This window comes from Solanum verrucosum, unplaced genomic scaffold (genome assembly GCF_900185275.1).
Source record: "Solanum verrucosum unplaced genomic scaffold, falcon-dt-bn FXZP01000012.1, whole genome shotgun sequence".
Classification (NCBI taxonomy): domain Eukaryota; kingdom Viridiplantae; phylum Streptophyta; class Magnoliopsida; order Solanales; family Solanaceae; genus Solanum; species Solanum verrucosum.
In genome coordinates, this window is record NW_026020063.1 from 903,133 (window position 1) to 916,788 (window position 13,656).

Below are 13,656 nucleotides of genomic sequence, written 5' to 3' on the forward strand. Positions count from 1 at the left end.
CACATTTGGTTTACTCAGTGGAAGGAAAATAAGGGTACAAATGTTGCTCCTATTACTTGGGAGTGTTTTAGTGAAACTTTTCTGGATAGGTTCTTCCCAAGAGAATTGAGGGAGGTAAGAGCTTAAGAATTCATGAATTTGAGGCAAGGTAACACGACAGTCCAAAAGTACGGGCTCAAGGTCACCCAACACTCCAGGTATGATCCTCACATGGTTGCCGATTCCAGGGCTCAAATGAATAAGTTTATGTATAGAGTGTCAGACTTAGTGAAAATCGAGTGCAGAAATGCTATGTTGCTGGAAGATATGAACATCTCTAGGCTCATGACTCATGCTCAGCAGGTTAATGGAGATAAGCTTAGGGAACATGCTAAGGAGAACAAAAAAGGCTAGGACAGGCAACTGTGAGTATTCTCAACAGGATTCGGGTGGTGGAAATCACTTGCAGGTTCAGTAGAAATCTTTAGCCCAAGCACCTTCATCACCTAGTGTTCCATCCTCCAGGTTCCGACAGGATCAGAAAGGTAGGGCATCAGGCTCTAAGTCTCAGGGGAGTGTTTCGGGTACTTGGACCTACACAAATTGTCCTAAGTGTGGTAAGAACTATCCGGGAGAGTGTCTTGCAGGAAAAGAAGGATGTTTTGGGTGTGGTCAGTCTGGTCACAGGTTGAGAGATTGTCCTTCTAAACAGGGTCAAAGAGGTAACAGTGGTAGAGCTCAGTCTACAACTTCACCAACACCAGCAGGTCACCCAACTCAGCAGGGTAACTCATTTGGTACAGGTGGCGGTCAACACCAAAATAAGTTGTATGTTCTTCAGGCTCGCCAGGATCAAGAAGATTCTCCTGATGTGGTCACTAGTACGTTACGAGTTTTTAACTTAAATGATTATGCTTTGTTAGATCCAGGGGCTACTCTTTCCTTTGTAACTCCTTATATAGCAGTCAAATTCAATGCTAGTCCAAAAACTCTCTCAGAACCCTTCTCAGTCTCTACTCATGTTGGTGACCCAGTTATAGCTAGACGAGTATATTGAAATTGCCCTGTCACAGTCTCTCAGAAAGTCACCTCAGCAGATCTTGTAGAGTTAGAAATGGTAGACTTCGACATCATTCTAGGCATGGATTGGTTACATTCATCTTATGCCTCAGTCGATTGTAGAACTAGGATCGTTTGTTTCTAGTTTCCAAACGAACAAACCTTAGAATGGAAGGGTAGTAGCTTAGCGCCTATGGGTCGATTAATTTCTTACCTTAAGGCAAGAAAAATTATTTCCAAGGGGTATATCTATCATCTAGTTTGGGTTAGGATTCAAGCTCCGAAAACCCAACTCTTGAGTCAGTTCCAGTAGTTAATGAGTTCCTAAAAGTGTTTTCAAAAGATTTTCCCGGAGTTCCTCCCGAAAGGGAAATCGACTTTGGAATTGATCTCCTTCCAGATACCTAGCCTATTTATATTCCTCCTTACAGAATGGCTCCAGCTAAGCTTAATGAATTGAAAGAGCAGTTGAAAGACCTTCTAGATAAGGGCTTTATCAGACCCAGTATTTCCCCATAGGGTGCACCAATGTTATTCGTGAAAAAGTAAGATGGTTCTCTCAGGATGTGCATCGACTATCGGTAGCTGAACAAAGTCACAATCAAGAATAAGTATCCCATCTCCAAGATTGATGACTTGTTTGACCAACTTCAGGGTGCTAGTCATTTTTCAAATGATAGACCTCAGATCCGGCTATCATCAGCTTAGAGTCAAAGATAGTGAAATTCTGAAAAAAAATCCCTTCAGAACTCGGTATGATCATTATGAATTTATGGTTATGTCATTTGGACTAATCAATGCTCCTAGAACTTTCATGGATTTGATTAACAGTGTGTTCAAGCAGTATTTGGACTTGTTCGTTATCATCTTTATTGATGATATCCTCATTTACTCTAGGAATGAGGAAGAACATGCAACTCATTTGAGAGTTGTTCTGCAAACTCTCAAAGATCGCCAGTTATTCGCTAAGTTTAGCAAATGTGAGTTTTGGTTGCAATCAGTAGCTTTGCTTGGGCATATAGTATATAGCGAAGGGATCCGAGTGGATTCTCAGAAAATAGAAGTAGTGAAACAATGGCCCAGACCTACCTCTCCTACATATATCAAAAGTTTATTGGGTCTAGTTGGTTATTACAGAAGGTTTGTGGAAGGATTTTTATCCATAGTTTCTCCATTGATTAAGCTAACTCAGAAAAAGGTCAAGTTTCAGTGGTCAGATGATTGTGAGAAGAGCTTCGCAGAACTGAAAACTAGGTTGACTCAGCTCTGATTTTGACTCTACCAGAGAGTTCAGACGGTTATGTTATCTATTGTGATGCATCCAGAGTCGGCCTAGGTTATGTGTTGATTCAACGAGGTAAGGTTATAGCTTATGCTTCTAGGCAGCTTAAGGTGCATGAGAAGAATTATCCAATTATGACCTCAAGCTTACAGCAGTGGTGTTTGCACTTAAGATTTGGAGATATTACTTGTATGGTGTTCACATAGATGTGTTCACAGACCATAAAAGCCTTTAGTATGTGTTCACCCAGAAAGAGTTGAATCTTCGCCAGAGGAGATGACTTGAGTTCCTCAAGGATTATGATATGAGTGTGCATTACCATCCTGGTAAGGCCAATATAGTAGTAGATGCTCTTAGTAGACTATCTATGGGTAGTATAACACATGTTGAGGAAGAAAGAAAAGAACTAGAAAAAGATGTTCACAGGTTTGCTCGTTTGGGAGTTTGCCTTATGAGCAAATCAGAGGGTGGTGTAACAGTTCAGAATGGGTCAGAATCTTCATTGGTAGCGGAGGTTAAGGAAAAGCAAGACAATGATCCTATATTGCTTCAACTAAAGGTGCAGTCCATCAGCAGAGAGTTGAGGTTTTCTCCCAAAGGGGAGATGGTGTGCTTCGATATCAGGGTCGATTATGTGTTCCTAAGATGGGTGAGTTGAGACAACATATTCTTGCAGAACCTTAACTCCATGTATTCTATTCATCCAGGCTCCATTAAGATGTATCGTGATCTGCGGGAAGTTTTTTGGTGAAATGGCATGAAAAAGGATATAGCGGATTTTGTGGCTAAGTACCCCAATAGTCAGCAAGTGAAGGTAGAACATCAAAAACCAGGGGGTATGACTCAAGAGATCAACATGGACTTCATTACAGGTTTACCTCATACTCACAGACATCATGACTCCATTTGGGTGATTATTGATAAAGTTGCTAAGTTTGCGCGCTTTTTGGCTGTTAAGACTATAGATTCGGTGGAGGACTACGCCAAGCGTTACATTAATGAATTAGTCAGGTTGCATGGGTTTCCTTTGTTGATCATCTCAGATAGAGGTCCTCAGTTTACATCTCATTTTTGGAAGTCATTTCAGAAAGGTGTTGGTACTCAGGTTAATCTTAGCACAACATTTCATCCACAAATGGATGGTCAGGCAGATCGTACCATTCAGACCTTAGATGACATGTTGAGAGCTTGTGTGATCGACTTCAAGGGTAGTTGGGATGATCACCTTCTTCTTAAAGAGTTCGCCTACAATAAGAGTTATCATTCCAGCATTCAGATGGCCCCTTATGAGGCATTATATGGGCGTAGATACAAATCTCCAGTTAGTTGGTTTGAAGTAGGTGAAGCAACCTTGATAGGGCCAGATTCGGTCCATGATGCTATGGAAAAAGTTCAGCTCATTAGATATAAACTTAGGACAACCCAGAGTCGCTATAAGTCCTATGCAAATGTAAGGAGAAGGGACTTGGAGTTCCAAGTTGATGGTTGGGTTTTCCTGAAACTATCACCTCTGAAGGGGGTGATGAGATTTGGCAAGAAAGGAAAGTTCAGTCCTAGATATGTAGGCCCTTAAAAGATCTTGAAAAAGGTTGGTAAAGTGGCTTACGAGTTAGAGTTGCCAGCAAAACTAACAGCGGTGCATCCAGTCTTTCACATTTCGTTGTTGAAGAAGTGTGTGGGTGATCCAGAATCTATAGTACCTTTAGAAATTGTGGCTGTGAAGGATAGTCTCACTTATGAGGATGTGCCAGTTGAGATTCTCAATCGTCAGGTTCGAAGGTTGAGAAACAAAGAAGTCGCTTCAGTTAAGGTTTTGTGGATGAGTCGGTCCGTAAAGGGAGCTACTTGGGAAGCAGATTGAAGTAATAGTTCCTCTCCAGTTTTTCAGTCATTCATGCGTAGTTTCAGTCTTAGTATCATGTTCCTTCATTTGTACTTGCATTTTCAGCGTATTTGCATGTTCTTGGAACTTAGTTCAGTCAGAAATCAATTTCCAATATTTAGTGGAAGGGTTTGCAGCTCTTTCCCTCTATTTCAACAAGTTTAGACTTCATTTGAGAATGAATGTTCCCAATGGGGAGATAATGCGTATCCGAGTCTGACAAGAAATGCAGAATTCCAAAAGTTGCAGGTGCCACCGATGCCACTTACGAACCATATGTGGGGTCCGTGGATGACCACTGCAGTCCTCCCCAAAAAAATCCATAAAATTGGTCTAAGGCCGACCCACGGACCGTAGGTCAGACCATGGGCCATACTCCTGGTCCATGGATCGAGACCCCAGCTTCCAGCTCCCAGCTCCCATTCGTCGAACGACGGCCGACCAGAACAGACCGTCGGTTCTCCCATGATCTGTCGGTGACCCCCGACAGCTTTTAAGTCAGGGGTTATTTGGTCTTTTCCCTATGCATTGGACCCCTAAACTACGTAGTTTTGGTCAGTTTCAACCTAGTAACTTAATTAGACTTACCCTAGTCAATTCATTCTCCAAAATTCATCCAATTAGAACCAAAAGAGGAGAAAAGAGGCGACCTAAACCCTTCCAAGAACACGACAAGGTTTTTTCAGTTCTAACCCCAAAATCGAAAGATTTCTCCTTGAAATTCGTCACCAGGTATGTGGGATTTCACTAGTGGGTTCCTTTCACCCATTAGGTCCCTAGAATTCAGTCAGATTCTTGATTCCCTCCATATTATCTAGACCTAGGATTTCTTAAATGTTAGAAACTATTGTCAATTAGTTGTTAGAATGTTCCTAATCAGATTTTCATGTTGTTATAACACTATTGCTTAGTTCCTTGCATGAAATTCAGAACCCTAGTTGTGTAGATTCGTTTAGTTCATGAATTACACTTGTTAGGACAGTTTATACAGTTATACATGCATCATTTCCAAATGTTTCATTATCAGTACATTAATGTTGCATTATCAGTTAGCATGTCAGAACAGTGAGCTATCCAATATGTTTCAGTTATGTTGTATTGTACATTTATTCAGTTAGGAGTAGGCTTACCACCGAGTTGGACTAGGGTCAGTCACCCTCATAGTCCCAAAACTACGTGCCCCCGTAGGTTTGTAAGTCCCCTCTGTGGGCATCATATTTAGTGATCATGCTAGTCATGCCTCTATACCTTTGGCAAGGTATATTGGGTCCTCTCGATAGGACATATACATCGAACTCCATATTTAGCTCATGTGGTTTTATGTCGGTTATTAGTAGCTCCCATAGTCAGATTCTAGTGCATTGACAAGGTTACCCGTATATTTCAGTATTCAGTTTCAGCATGTCATGTACTCGGTCATTGCTTCAGTTCAGTTCATTTCAGTATATTTCATTAATTCCATCATGTTCAGATTATATCATTGCTCAGTATGCTTTATTTCAGTTATGTATATATTGTTCAACTTGATTCTATCTTGCATGCTCAATACATTTCAAGTACCGACGCATACTCTGCGCTACATCTTCTCGTGATATAGGTTAAGGTCCTCAACATTCAGATCACGCATAGATCGGTTCCCGATCTCCAGTTCAGTAGCTTCAGTGGTGAGTCCCCATTCTTCGAGGACAATAGACATGTTTCATATTTCAGTCTTTTATTTTAGTTTCAGTTTTTACTAGAGTTAGCTGGGTACATGTCGCAACATCTCTAGTCAGTTAGAGGCTTATTTCAGACATAGTTAGATTCAATTTTAGCATTTGAGTTTGACCTTTCAGTTGTTGTTAAACTCTCAGTTTTATTTATTCAGACAGTTTTGGGTATTCCCTATCATTTCAGTTAATTATGATTTAGCTTCCGCATTAGTTTATATTTTCATAGATATGTTCAGTTTGCTTATGATATGCCAGCTCAGGGTTAACTTGGGATCACTCGTGATCCTAGGTCCTGTGTCCATGTCCAGAGGGTAACTTCAGGGCGTGACAAACACTCCCTAAGACTTAGAGCAAGGATCCAAGAGGAGAAATAGGATTTTGCAAGCGTTCATTGATTTCACATAGAATTTTGTTCTTCCAGGTATGTAAGGTTATTCACAGTGTTGGACTAGTTCGTCCTCATGCCCTACATCTCAATTCAATCAGTAAAAGTTTAATCTAGGGTTATACCTTTAATTTTGAGAATTCTTGATATGAGTTAAGTTATTGATTGTGAGTTCTAAGTTCTTGATTTTGAGTTGCACTATATTATGCATTGAGATCTTTGAGTTGTTATTCATATTTATATTCCACATGAACCCTAATTTCTGAGTTTGGATTGAGAGTCTTTTGAATAAGAATCTTTTGTCATAAATTGCTTTTGAGGAGTTAAAAGCGAGTTCAAGAGTAAAATTTAAAGCATAGTTTCGAATTAAAGTTTAGGGAACTATATGATTTCCAAATGTATCACATAAGAGTATTATTTTGAGAAAAGTAAAGATTTTTCATAAAGATTGAATGTAGAGCAGTTACCTCTTAAAGAGGTCTTTTTGAGAACTTATCTTAATCAAAAAGTATTTTTTCATTGAGCATTAAGTTTAGTGGTGTTCGTGGTTCGGTTTGGATCGGTTATTGGTTAAACCTAAAACCAAACCAATCTAGTTGGTTTTTTAAATTTCTCAAACCAAATCAAACCAAACGAAAAAAATAAATGCCGGTTTGGTTATTGACGGTTTGGCTCTGTTTGGTTCAATTTTTCTAGTTTTTTTCAATTTGAAAGTAATAAATTTTTTAGGACATACGTATCTTAATAGACACAAACACCTAGTACATGAACGATCCACTGAAAAGCTACTGTTGGTTCAATTAAGCAATTAAACAATACTAAACACTACAAAAAAATCCTAAATTGCCAACAGATTTTACTAACAACTTAAGTTGGTTATTATTCTACTAACAAATTACCAACATATTTCTAACTGAATTATATTTTAAAACTTAACAACGAAATTCTCACAGATTACCAACCAAAATCTTACTAACTAAGTATTTTAGTTGGTAAATACGGCGGGAAAAAATGGCGTCAAATTTAGCAACATTTTATCAATGGATTACCAACTGAAATATTACTAACGCACACCTTTTGTTGGTAATATTACCAACGAAGTATATATCGGTTGGTAAATATGACAAAAAAATGTTTATATAATTTATTAACATATTACCAATGAATTACTAACCAAACATTTACCAACGGCAAGATTGTGTTGCTAAATTTACCAACCAAATATAAATGTGTTGGTAAATTAGTAACGAAATGTAATTTGTTGATAAACTTGCCAACCAATATCCAATTAGTTGAAAAATTTTCCGACGAATAAAGATTGTAGTTAGTAAATTACTAACATCATTAAAATAGTTGGTAATATACCAACCGATCATTAATCCATTGGTAAAATTTACCAACATATTAATTATTAGTTGGTAATATTACATATGAATGTTTAGTTGAATAGTAATTATTACCAACTGTGATAAAATTTATTGGTAAATTATTAATTACTAACTTATATTTGAATAGTTGGTAAATTTATCAATTGAAGTTAAACTTTTTGGTAAATCAGCGTCTAGTGTTGAGGCTGTCATATTTAGTTTGTGTCATTAGGCGTTTTAACTTTTAAATTTTAGCCAAAACTTGACTTTGGTCGATATTTTTGGTAAACATGCTCAGATTAGAACTCTGTCAGTGTCATTAGCTTCGAAAGGTCATTTTTGATCTAACAGGAAGGTTGGTTCAAGTTTTGAGACTTCCATTTTTTGTTTGTGTCGTTAGGTGTTTTAAATCTTATGTTTTGGCCAAAAATTGACTTTCGTCAATATTTTTGTGAACGTGCTCAGATGAGAATTCCATCAGCGTAATTAACTCCAAAGGTCATTTTCTATCTAGTAGGATGGTTGGTTCGGGTTTTGAGGCATTCATTTTTAGTGTGTGCCGTTAGGTGTTTTAGCTTATAAATTTTGGCCAAATTTAACTTCGGTCAATATATTTGATAAACGTGCTCAGATGAGAATTTCGTCAGTACAGTTAGATGCGGAAGGTCATTTTTGATGTAATAAGATAGAGGGTTCGGGTTTTGAGGCTTCCATTTTTAGTTTGTGCAGTTAGGTATTTTAACTTTTAACTTTTGGCCAAAATTTCACTTTAGTCAATATTTTTGGTAATCGTGCTCGAATTGAAATTTTGTCACCGCGGTTAGCCATATAAGTTCAGTTTTGGTCTCATAGGATGGTTGGTTCGGGTTTTGAGACTTTTATTTTCAGTTTGTGTCGTTAAGCGTTTTAACTTTTAACTTTTGGCTAAAATTTGAACTAGGTCAATTTTTTTGGGAAACATGTTCAAATTTGAATTTCGTCAGCACGGTTAGCTCTGGAAGGTCATTTTTTGTCTTATAGGATGGTTGATTTGGATTTTGAGGTTTTCATATTCAGTTTGTACCGTTATGCGTTTTAACTTTTAACTTTTGGCCAAATTTGACTTTCCTTTACATTTTTTGTAAACGTGCTCTGATGAGAATTCTGTCAGCACGATTAGCTTTGGAAGGTCATTTTTATATCTAATAGGATGGTTGGTTCAGGTTTTGAGGCTTCCATTTTCAGTTTGTGTTGTTAGGTGTTTTAACTTTAAAAGTTTGGCCAAAATTTAGATTTGGTCAATATTTTTAGTAAACGTGCTCAAATTAAAAATTTTGATATAATGATATGTGTCATATTGAGATTAATTTAACTTGTTATCATATATTTTGCATTGTTTCATTCAAATATGATTTATAAAATTGATATTAGTATTTTTGGATTTATATTCGTGCTCTTAGATTTTTAAATGCAATAGATTAATAAATATTTTACTATTGGATAATCATCCAGTTAATAATATTTTGAACATATTGTCAATCAATTACTAACCTAACATTGAACTTGAATGATAGATTACCAACAAACTAACAATTAATTAGTAAATTTATTAGAAAAACAAATAATCATACTAACGTATTTAAAATTTATTACCAACAAGGGTTGTGGGGGAGTGGTAAGTACTCTTACATCCTTAACCAAGAAGTCTCAGGTTCAATTCTCCTTGGGTACGGAGTCGCCTTGAATGATATATTACCAACAAACTAACAATCAATTAGTAAATTTATTAGAAAAACAAACAATCATACTAACGTATTTAAAATTTATTACCAACAATGGTTGTGGTGGAGTGGTAATTACTGCATCATTCTTAACCAAGAGGTCTCAGGTTCGATTCCCCTTGGGTACGGAGTCGGCCTTGTTAGGGAGCGCTTTACTCCCCAATGTGGGACTTCCCGGCGTGAATCCGGATTTAGTCGGGCTCCGGTGTGGGGTACCGGACACTGGATGAGAAACCAAAAAAAATAAAAGTATTTAAAATTTATTGGTAAATTACCAACAAAAATTTACTATAATTATCAACGGAATCGAATAATAAAGAAAAAAATTTACTAACTCCTTTTCAATTTCTTAGTAAAGGTACTAACGATATACTAACCAAAAATTAGTTGGTGAATTTACCAACGGAAATTTCAGGGCCATGTTTCAAAATTTTGTAACAACATCTTTGGGTGTTTACCAACTGATTTTTGGTTGGTAAGTTTACCAACAAATTAAAATTGGTTGGTAATATTTATCGACGAGCTTTTTGGCAACAGATTAATATAAGTTGGCATTTGGTTGGTAACTCAATTTGCCAACGAATTTTTTTGTTGGTAATTGTGGTTCCTTTTGTAGTGAAAGTTGTCATTACACAAATAAAGTGATTCAATTAAGAGAATGTGTAACTATCTTATAAAAGGTATGGTGAGTTAATATCTCAGATGGTCACTCAACTATGCACTATTCTCTCAGAAAGTCACTCAACTTTCAATTTTAACTCGAAAGTCACTCAACTATGCACTTTTCTCTCAAAAAGCCATTCAACTTTGAATTTTAACTCAAAAGTCACGCAACTATCCACTCTTCTCTCAGAAAGTCACTCAATCTATTTAATTATTTTTAATTAAAATTTGCTGATATTAATTGTGTATATAACAAATCAAAATTTTAAAAAATAAAAAATATCATTTAAACCATTTAATGACCCGCTCCACTTAATCCGACCCGCTAAAAATATAATATTGACCCATTTTATGACTCTTGCTCCTCCTCCTGTGCGTATTTTTTTCTAGTTCTCCATTGATGTTTCTTCTTCCTCTTTTAGTTAATGAATTTAAGAGTGTTGCGCAAGATTCATCTGTATTTAGATTGGAAATTTTCCTTCCTACCAACCTGCATATATTTCTGCTCATCACAACAGAGCCTTATGTCATTGCTCTTGGTGCTTTTCTATGGTCTGCCACAACTTTCCTTGTTGCCATCTCTTCCACTTTCACTCAGGTTAGGTGTCATTGAGTTGAATTTAGGATTACTAAGAGTGTTACCAATAGAGTTTCAAAATCAAATTTAAATTGAGATATAATAGGAGAAAAGACTCATGCATCAAATTCCTTTAATTTCCTACATAATATAGAGCTTGAAATTGAGATGCATAAATTAAAACTTAACTAAAAGAGCAAAGTAAAAGAGGAAGAAGAAACATCAATGGAGAACCAGAAAAAAAAAAAGCACAAGACGAGGAGAAAGAGTCATAAAATGGGTCAATATTATATTTTTAGCGGGTTGGGTCAATGGAGCGGATCATTATATGGTTTAAATGGTATTTTAAAATTTTAAATTTTTTTGTTATTTAAACAATTAATATCAATAATTGTTAAAAAAAAAAGCACAAGAGGAGGAGAAAGAGTCATAAAATGGGTCAATATTATATTTTTAGCGGGTTGGGTCAATGGAGCGGATCATTATATGGTTTAAATGGTATTTTAAATTTTTAAATTTTTTTGTTATTTAAACAATTAATATCAATAAATTTAAATTAAAAAAATAATTAAATAGATTGAGTGACTTTCTGAGAGAAGAGTGGATAGTTGAGTGATTTTTGAGTTAGAATTCAAAATTGAGTGACTTTCTGAGAGAAAAATGCATAGTTGAGAGAAAAATCAATTTGGTTCGAATTGCAATTCGATTTGGTTTTTTAACCATAACCATGAACAACCCTAATTAAGTTAAATATATATATATATATATATATATATATATACCTAGTTTTACGGCACGTGTGTTGCACGTGTGTATCGTATATATAGTATACGATGTTGTCAATAGAATTAATATTACTAAATTAAAGTTTTTTAGTAAATAATTACAATTTAAAGAACATAGGACAAGTGCTTTTAAATGATTAATAAAGATTGTCATAGAGTTACTTGTATTTTGAGATAAAATGACCAGAGATTATTGAAACATTTCAAAATACATTCAAAGTTGAAATATGGGGAGAAAGTGACATTTTCTTTAGTAGTATTATTATATACTTCACTCTATTTTGTAAACAAATTTAACCAACAAAATTTTAAACAACTATCAATACAAAAAATGTCACCAATAGTCTTTCCTCTTGAGGCTATGTTCATAAATGATGGACACCATTTAAGTATAATGTTTCTCTTAAATATTCATACTTGAAATTTAGTATGTGCATGACACTAATGAGGATTACCATAAATATTTCAATATTTTATATTTATACGTAATCTATGTTTTACCAATTAATATTTGAGTAAGACTATCATAGAGAGGTAATTCTAAAAAAAAAGGCACTTTATTGTTATAACGAATGATGTTTAAAATTGAGGTTTGAGTGTATGTCAAATATTTAGCTTGACCAATTCTTTATTTTAGATATACATGTATATTTCAGTAGCATAATTTAATTTTAATATATGAACAACATCACCTTTGGTGAAAAATATTTCATTTCTTTAATTTTCTACCTTATCTTTGTAGAATTGTAGTCTTCTCCTTTTTCGTGCCGCATACATATCATATAGTTGTTGTCTAATGAAAGGATCTAGAATCTTATAAAAGTTGTATCGTGATATAATATATTAAACCTTTTCAATAATAAAAATTAATAGATGAATAAAATTTAAAGTATTGTTTATAGAATCTTTAATTTGATTAAAAATTATTTTATGGTCAATCACTATTTTCTTATCTATTTTTATATAGCTAACAAGGAGTGTATCTTGTGACATAAAATTTTCTCAAATTCAAATGAACACAAAATAATAGGAATAAAAATTTATGGAACGATACATAGCCAATGAAGAAGGAAGACGAAAATATATTTCCATACTATATTCACTATAGTGTTCCATTTGATTAAAATCTCTTGTCACCAACACTTTACTTTCTTCTTTCATTTTTACTTACATATCTATTAAAAAATAATCATTATCATGTCTATATTATCATATTATATGTAAAAGTAAAAATCTATTTTTGAAATAGGATTTAACATCAAAACTAATGATTCAATGGACAATGTTGATGCCCGTTGTTTTAGCAAAATCGGAAAGAAATTGCTTCATTTGATGGTAAAAATATAAAAAATAAAAAAATAAAGAAGAAATATCTTACCCAAATCATGTGACTTTTTTCATATTTGTTTATTATTATTGTCTTTCCCACAACTCTTTGTCATTGTTAACTCGTGGAAATCGTAAGAAAAAATACAAGTGTGAATTTATGAATGATTTGCTACAATTTGTTCACCAACTCTTTCTTATGTAGTACCTCAAATTTCGTTGAATTTTGAACTTAATCAATTGTTGCAAATAACCCTTAGATTTTTTAAAAAGAAGAAGAGTAGAAAATTTTCAAAAATCGCAGTTTAAAAGTGAGAGGAAACTCTCTATTTATACTAACAAATAGTAGTATGAATAGGTGTTAATTGTTCCTTATCATAAAAGTTACAACATTTCGAAAAAGTCACTGCTCATCGGAAAAATCATAACCTTTTGCAAAAGTCACAACTCAACGGAAAGGCACAACCCTTCGGAAAAGTCACAACTCTTTGAAAAAATCACAACCCTTCAGAAAAGTCACAACTCATTGGAAAAGGCACAACCCTTCGGAAAAGTCACAGCCCTTTGAAAAAATCACAATCCTTCGGAAAAGTCACAACTCATCGAAAATGTCAAAACCCGTCAAAAAAGTCGCAACCCTTTGGAAAAGTCACATCTCTTTGAGAAAATCACAACCCTTTAATATGAAAGGGTATCTACATTTAATATAATACAAATAATTAAATTAATAAATAAAATAAATTGAGTATTTTTAATTGGGGGTATTATAGTAATTCAACATTCAATTTAGGAGTTCATGCTTTTAAGATAGTATATATATATATATATATATATATATATATATATATATATAGAGCACCGATATGGGGTAGAGTTCAG